Raw genomic sequence first — 7,914 nt, 5'->3', positions numbered from 1 at the left:
TCAGCTGAGAGCCCAGGTGCCCACCTTGCTCAGGCTCTTGTCTTGGCCACAGCCAACCTCTGAGCCTGCAGAGGAAGGCAAAATTGTTAAACGCTCCCCCAAAAAGCTGTGCCCAGAGCTCTCTCTGTAAAGTCAGGATGTTAAAGTTGCTGTCGATGGAAGGCACTGACATACTGGTGCTGCAGGAGAGTAAAGGACACAAAAGGGGGGTGGGGGGTGGGGGGCGTGCTTTAGTTGTCCCTCCGTCCAGCACCCACAGAAAAATGCTCTGGATGCAAATTTTCGTGGCACGTGTCAGTGCCCCGCTTCTCTCTCACTTCTTCTTTCCAGTGGATTTCCTCCTCCGAGATCAGCTGGAGGTTTCTTTTTGAAGGACAAGAGCTGTCCCCATCCCTGGCTTTTCTTACGCAAACCTGTCATCTGAGTGGGGGCTGACCGCAGAGGGGCACGGAGGGGAAGTCAGCTCCCGCTTTCCGTCACAAGCCAGGACAGACGGACAGAGATTGCAGCCGGGCGGCTAAAAAGCATGAGCTCAGCAAGTGATGGAAGGAGGAGGTCAGGATCAGGTGCCCGGGGAGAGCAGCTGAGATCTGAGTACTTGCCACCGCTCTTGAATTCCCTGGAGGTTGGGGTATGGTAGGAACAAAGCCAAAGTCAGGCATGTACCACAAAGGGAAATGAGGCCACGGCATCTGCCCCAAAGTGTCTGAACCTGCACAACACCTCGTTTGGAAAGCACATGGGAAAGGTGCCCTGGAGGTAAGGTGCTTCCCAAAAGGAACATCTTGGTCTACCTGGGACCATAGCAGCTGCCCCAACGAGCCCCACATTGATGAGGAGACAGCACTGGGGAGCTGGCCCAGCCCAAAGAGCTGAGGAAGAAGACCCCTTGCCGGGGGACAGAGTAGATGGAAAAACTTCCCATAGATTCAAAAATCTGCCAGAGGCATGGAGGAAAAATCAGTTCTGGACTGTTAAACACAAAGGTCCACCTCTGGCTCCAAGAGTACCGCAGCCAAAAACTGCTGGGAGAGCTGGCAAGAGCGGTCTGGCCACGCTGAACAGCTGAGCAGTAACGTTCACGTCTGGATGCTGCAAAGGTCTGTCTCAAACCAGACGTAGGACAAGTTTCGCTCTCAGCCTCTCTTACGTGTCAGACATGAAGACAGACGTTTCCACCTTCGGATGAGAGCAATCTGGCACCTCCTTGGGCGCAGCATAGACTTAGCACAGCTGATCGTGTTTGCTTGAAGTCAAATGAGGGGAGACACCCCAGGAAGACAAGATGGATGAAGCAAGGGAACCAAGGAGAGCTTTTCAATAGCATTATCCGTATTTTCTATTAATGTTTAATTTAGACAAGGATTTTGCCTTGCGTTAGAGCCAAGGATCAATTTTGTTGCTGTGCAAAGGGACATAAACTTTGCAGGAGCAAATGATAACCCTGCCATTGCCTTCCCACACCCAGCCAGGGCCAGCGTGCTTTGCCCTCGCCATCTCTCTGCTCACCCAGATCTGGATTCAACTTGTCCCAGCAATGGTGGGAAGAAGCTTTTTGCTTATGTCACCCATTACTGAGTCACCTCCTGGCAAAGTCACCTGCTTCCTCGTGAGCTCGGCTGTGTCACCAGGCGCTCTGGGGTTGCATAACCGGAGTTCCCTGGTTGCAAAGATCAGCAGGGAGCTGGGGGGGGGAGGATGCTGCAGGATCCTCCAGATCCAGAAGGGGCCCTTCAGCCTCTTAGGGAGCATCAGCAGTGTAAGGCAAAAGGGGTGCACAGGGGTTGGGAGGGCTCCAAGACCCCCCCAGTTTCCACCTGCCTTGCTGCACGGATGGAAATCCAGGCTTGGTGTTGGATTTAGCTCTGCTGATGCCTTTACGGCACGGCCGAGCGCTGCTGCTTCCTGCTCGGCCGTTTTTGGGTTAGATACGGACCAAACCGGCAGAGAGGAAAGGAGCAGAGCTGCAAAGCCAGGCTCTGCCCTCAGAGCAACCCTTCCCGCATCTCCCCCATGGCCGGGGAGCCATCCCCGTGGCGTTACGGCTCTTTGCTTATCTCCCATCCACAACAGGAGCACGCAGACCCCTCGTCCGGCCAGCAGCCGGGGCAGCCTGTCCAGCCTCTTGCTCAATGCGGACAGCGAAGCTCATTTTCTGTTTGGGCAGGAAAATCTGGTCAACAAACCCCCAGCTGCCACTGGACAAGCCTAAATCCAGTAGAATTAGCCAACAGCCAGTCCAAGGCATGGTTGGGTGAATTTTTTAAAGCCATGTGTTCCAGCAGTAGCTCTGGCAGCTGTCGAAAGCTTGGAGAGCGAGGATTTGAACTCAGGATGTCCCAGCTCCCATAGAGAGGTGAGAATTACGTTGGTGTCTAACCCTTCCAGCAAGGATTTATCAGACAGGGTTCTGCTTTATAAAATCCTGCTTACCAGTTGCCCTGGGCGAGTTATTTACTTTGGCAGCTGATCCAACCCTAATAACCATTATTATCCCCATCAAAACCCAACGGATGAGTCGCAGGAGATGTTCTGCCGCTGCGACGGCGTGCAAGTCAGCTGCAAACTCTACAGAAGCGATAGATCGCTGTTAGGGATGCAGATTTAACTCCCATTCAAATCAATTGGTTTGCAACTTTGGGTACAAGATATACATCTGATGTACTCTTTACAAATCACTGAGACACTAGTTTTCTCTTTTACAGATGAAAACCCCAGATACGTTGACTAAAATGACATGGGTGACCAATCTAGGCTGGCTAATTCTCAATTTAAAGCAATAAATGCTGATACGCACCCTTGAAGCAATGTCTCTTGGCCAAAAATGCATTTTTATTTCATTTATTCCATTTATTTATTTCCTGAGTGCCTCATGTTGGGTAACCTGCAATATTTTGTAGATTAGGTGGTTCAACGCCCAACGACAAGACAGCTGGGAAGAGGAAAACTGGCACTGAGAAGGGCAACGTTGACTTTTGAGGATGAATCGTGATGCTTGAAGAGGGACACGAAGTCAAGAATAAACACGTGAAGGAACGAGGAGAGGGCAAGAATATTAAAGACCTTAAAGAGCAAATTCTGTAGCGTTGTTTTGGTAGTAAAATGTTAGTGTTTAAAAGTGGCCGATAAAGGTGAATAAGGAAAAATCCGGGCGGATACACCCAGAAGGAGGTCTGGCAGCCCAACTGCGCAGCACAGGCTTTGGCGTCAGGAAGGAGCACGCTTCACTCCTATCCTAAGCCAAGCCAAGCTATTTGCTTATTAAATAAATCTGCATTTCATACCCTTGTCCTAAGCAATAACGATTTTAAACCCTGGAGATGAAAAAACACATACCCGTGTTATTTAGGGCTTCTTTTTTTTTTTTTTTTGGTGGGAGATGAATATGCACAGAAACTTTTTTCTTAAACTCAGAGGTGTTGGTCCTGCAGCAGCTTCGTTAGGAGCTATTTGCTGCCTAACGTTGAAGCAGGGACGCCGTGAGTCAATCAGCAGTGGTTTAACAAGCAATAAGAGAAGGTTGCCCAAGACCTCCTGGCTGTTTTCCTTATCTCATTCCTGCGGCGGGGGGTTTTGCTCCAAAGGCTGAAGCTTGCCATGGCCTGAGCAACCGCCATTTATTTCTCCAATACACTGAAAAATCCCACAAAAGCAAAAAAGGGCATTGTTTTACACCTGGTTTGGGCACGCAAGGGATTTACAGGCTCCCTGGAGAGCGTCTCTAACGGGGAAACTTTCCTGGCTGCATTCAGCTTCATATATAAACCCAACATCTCAAAAACGGGCATGTTTTCGGCCCAAACCAACTGAAAAAAGAGATGGCAACTTCAGCAACTTCTGCCCCAAAGAGGGCAGAAAGGCCAGCAGTCCGTGCAAAGTTTTATTTCATGCTTTCGGTTCTTGAAAAAGCCATAAAACATCTGCAGAAAAACAGCTGGCTGCTCCCCCCCCGGGCAAACAGCGGAGGACACCGGCATAGCCCGAAGGATGGGCTCCGTGATGCCCCATAACAAACTAAAAGGTGTTTTACAGGACTGCACAGGTTTAGAATTGCTAACATGCAACTGCTAGGGAAAAACCTGTTTGGAAATAAGGACGTGTTGGGAATAAAGAGGTACGTACAGCAATCGCTGGGAAAAACGAGCATTAGTGATGCCCTGACTCCAGCTCCCCGGCATCACACGCCGTGCCGGCACGGCCAGCGGCGCCGAGGACTTCTGAGCCAGACCGTACAAAGGGCAGGACAAAAATCAGGTTCTTTTGCCCGCGTTCGATGTCAACAACACCTCACAGGCAACATGGAGAACTGCAAAACCAAACAGTCATGAGCAAAGCGAAGAAATCCAGCGTGAGTCAGAGGGAGCAGAGTGAAGAAACCCAGTGTGAGTCAGAGGGAGGTTAGGGCCGGCACGGCCAGCGGCGCCGAGGACTTCTGAGCCAGACCGTACAAAGGGCAGGACAAAAATCAGGTTCTTTTGCCCGCGTTCGATGTCAACAACACCTCACAGGCAACATGGAGAACTGCAAAACCAAACAGTCATGAGCAGAGCGAAGAAATCCAGCGTGAGTCAGAGGGAGCAGAGTGAAGAAACCCAGCGTGAGTCAGAGGGAGGTTAGGCAGGTTACAAGTGAGTTATTTACTTTTTTTCATTATTACTTTAATCAACAAAGCACAAGTAAAAACATAGTGAAGGGCTTTACTATTTGCTGGTAAAAAAAATTAAATGTCAAGGCAGGCAATGGTCCAAGGGCCTTTGCACACAGCGTATCGGAGCGTAAATACACTTAAACACAGCAACAACAACTCAAATTTTACTGCTTAAATACTGGGGTATGTAATAGTTTTTCTGATATTTTTGATCGCTTCACTAGGAAGCCTTCTAAACTGAAATCAATCTTTAAAAAGCGAACGTGACCAAAAAATGATTGGATATAAATGGCAGTAGGGGGGAAAAAAAAAAAGTATACTCACTGATTTTCTAGAGAAAATATGTAACAAACCCTCACAAAAGTAGAATGCAAATACTAAAACATACGTAAAAAATATGTATATGAGGCACAATGCTCGTAAAAACCCGAGAGAGAGAGGGATCTCACCAACTGCCAAGGGATGCTTTTGTTTCCTTGCAGAAACACTCTCAGGTGGCTGGAGAGCTTGGAGCAGCCTCACCCAGGCACAGCAGACAAAGCTGGGAAGAAATGAGGATTAATCATCTGCTTTTATTGCATCCAGTTTGGCATCTCCTCGTGTCCTGCCATAAAGCCTGAGCTCCTCTAGGGCATCTAAAGCTTCCTGAAAGTCTAGAGAAGCCGGTCAGTAGCATCCCCTCACTACAAGAAGGATGTTGAGGTGCTGGAGCGTGTCCAGAGAAGGGCAACGAGGCTGGTGAGGGGTCTGGAGAACAAGTCTTCTGAGGAGCGGCTGAGGGAACTGGGGTTGTTCAGCCTGGAGAAGAGGAGGCTGAGGGGAGACCTCATCGCTCTCTACAACTACCTGAAAGGAGGTTGTAGCGAGGTGGGGGTCGGTCTCTTCTCCCAAGGAACAAGCGATAGGACGAGAGGAAATGGCCTCAAGTTGCGGCAGGGGAGGTTTAGATTGGATGTAAGGAAAAATGTCTTTCCTGAAAGAGTGGTTAAACATTGGACCAGGCTGCCCAGGGAAGTGGTGGAGTCCCCATCCCTGGAGGTATTTAAAAGACGTGTAGATGAGGCACTTAGGGACATGGTTTAGTGGGCATGGGGGTGTTGGGTCGACGGTTGGACTCGATGATCTTAGAGGTCTTTTCCAACCTCAATGATTCTATGATTCTATGATTGCATCCCTCTGGCCTTTGCAGACCCGCCCTTCTGCTCCATCCGTGCAGCACCGAGGACCACGGACCATCCCTGCTGCCCTCCATTCCCGCTAACGAGGCCCCAGGGTTCCCCTTTTCAATGTCTGAAGTAAGTCCCAGGTGATTCCCTTCCCAGCCCTTGCCAAGCTTCGATTTTCCACGCTGGCTGCTGCATTTTAGCAGACTTTTGCTCACTGATGAGAGTAGTTATTTTCTATTCCAGGCCAGGGAATGGCTTTAAACTAAAGGGGGGGAGATTGAGACTAGATCTAAGGAAGACATTTTTTACGCTGAGGGTGGTGAGACACTGGCACAGGTTGCCCAGAGAGGTGGTGGATGCCCCATCCCTGGGAACATTCCAGGTCAGGCTGGACGGGGCTCTGAGCAACCTGATCTAGCTGAAGATGTCCCTGCTCATTGCAGGGGGGTTGGGCTAGATGACCTTCAGAGGTCCCTTCCCACCCAAACTATCCTATGATTCTATTCCAGGCCAAATGGTTCATCCATTTCTGAGGGTGGTGAAGAATATATATTAACCCCACCTTCTCCTAAAGAGGGGCGAGAAAAGGAAAAAAAATGGCTGGTCTTTCTCATTAAAGAGAAGCTTTAGCATCCTCGTGGTTTAGAACCGAAGCTGAAACTGGGGCTTAAGATGACCTTTCTGTGCTGTTCATACTTCTTCCGAAAATCAGCCAAAATGAGGGACAAAAAGTCAGTTACCACAGTAACAACACACTAACACCGTAAAAACTTGCTGGACTTCCAGATGAAAACTTCAAAGGACGCTGGCAGGCTGGAGGTGGGAAGGGCAGGGGATGGAGACAGGATGCAGGAGAGAAGCTGGAGGCTGGCTGGAGGTGGGAAGCAGGCAGGATGGAGACAGGATAGCGGTGGGGTGCAAGCAGGCTGGAGGAGGAAAGTTAGAGCAGGTTGGAGGAGGAAAGTTAGGTGGGAGGGAGGCTGCAGGCGGGATGGAGACAGGGCGGAGGAGGGAACCAGGCAGGGTGCGGGTGGGGTTGAGGAGGGATGGAGGTGGGAGGCAGGTGGGGTTGAGGAGGGATGGAGGTGGGAGGCAGGTGGGGTTGAGGAGGGATGGAGGTGGGAGGCAGGTGGGGTTGAGGAGGGATGGAGGTGGGAGGCAGGTGGGGTTGAGGAGGGATGGAGGCTGGGTGGCGGTGGGAAGCAGGTAGGACGGAGGTGGGATGGAGGCAGGATAGCGGTGGGGTGCAAGCAGGCTGGAGGAGGAAAGTTAGGCGGGATGGAGGCAGGGTGGAGGAGGGAAGCAGGCAGGGTGCGGGAGGGGCTGAGGAGGGCTGGAGGCTGGCTGGAGGTGGGAAGCAGGTAGGATGGAGGTGGGATGGAGAGAGGATAGTGGTGGGGTGCAGGCAGGTTAGAGGAGGAAAGTTAGAGCAGGTTGGAGGAGGAGAGTTAGGTGGGAGGGAGGCTGCAGGCGGGATGGAGACAGGGGGGAGGAGGGAAGCAGGCGGGATGGAGACAGGGGGGAGGAGGGAAGCAGGCGGGGTGGGGTTGAGGAGGGATGGAGGTGGGAGGCAGGTGGGGTTGAGGAGGGATGGAGGCTGGGTGGCGGTGGGAAGCAGGTAGGACGGAGGTGGGATGGAGACAGGATAGCGGTGGGGTGCAAGCAGGTTGGAGGAGGAGAGTTAGGTGGGAGGGAGGCAGGTTGCAGGAGGGAAGCAGGCGGGGTGGGGTTGAGGAGGGATGGAGGTGGGAGGCAGGTGGGGTTGAGGAGGGATGGAGGTGGGAGGCAGGTGGGGTTGAGGAGGGATGGAGGTGGGAGGCAGGTGGGGTTGAGGAGGGATGGAGGCTGGTTGGAGGTGGGAAGCAGGTAGGATGGAGGTGGGATGGAGACAGGATAGTGGTGGGGTGCAAGCAGGTTGGAGGAGGAAAGTTAGGCGGGATGGAGGCAGGGTGGAGGAGGGAAGCAGGGTGCGGGTGGGGTTGAGGAGGGATGGAGGTGGGAGGCAGGTGGGGTTGAGGAGGGAGGGCGGCAGGCAGGCTGGAGGAGGGCGGGAGGCGGGGAGCGGGCAGGATGCGGTCACGCTGGGGGCGGGCCGGGGCC

Source organism: Aptenodytes forsteri, unplaced genomic scaffold (genome assembly GCF_000699145.1).
Source record: "Aptenodytes forsteri isolate BGI_AS27 unplaced genomic scaffold, ASM69914v1 Scaffold57, whole genome shotgun sequence".
NCBI lineage: Eukaryota > Metazoa > Chordata > Aves > Sphenisciformes > Spheniscidae > Aptenodytes > Aptenodytes forsteri.
This window is presented reverse-complemented; position numbering follows the sequence as displayed.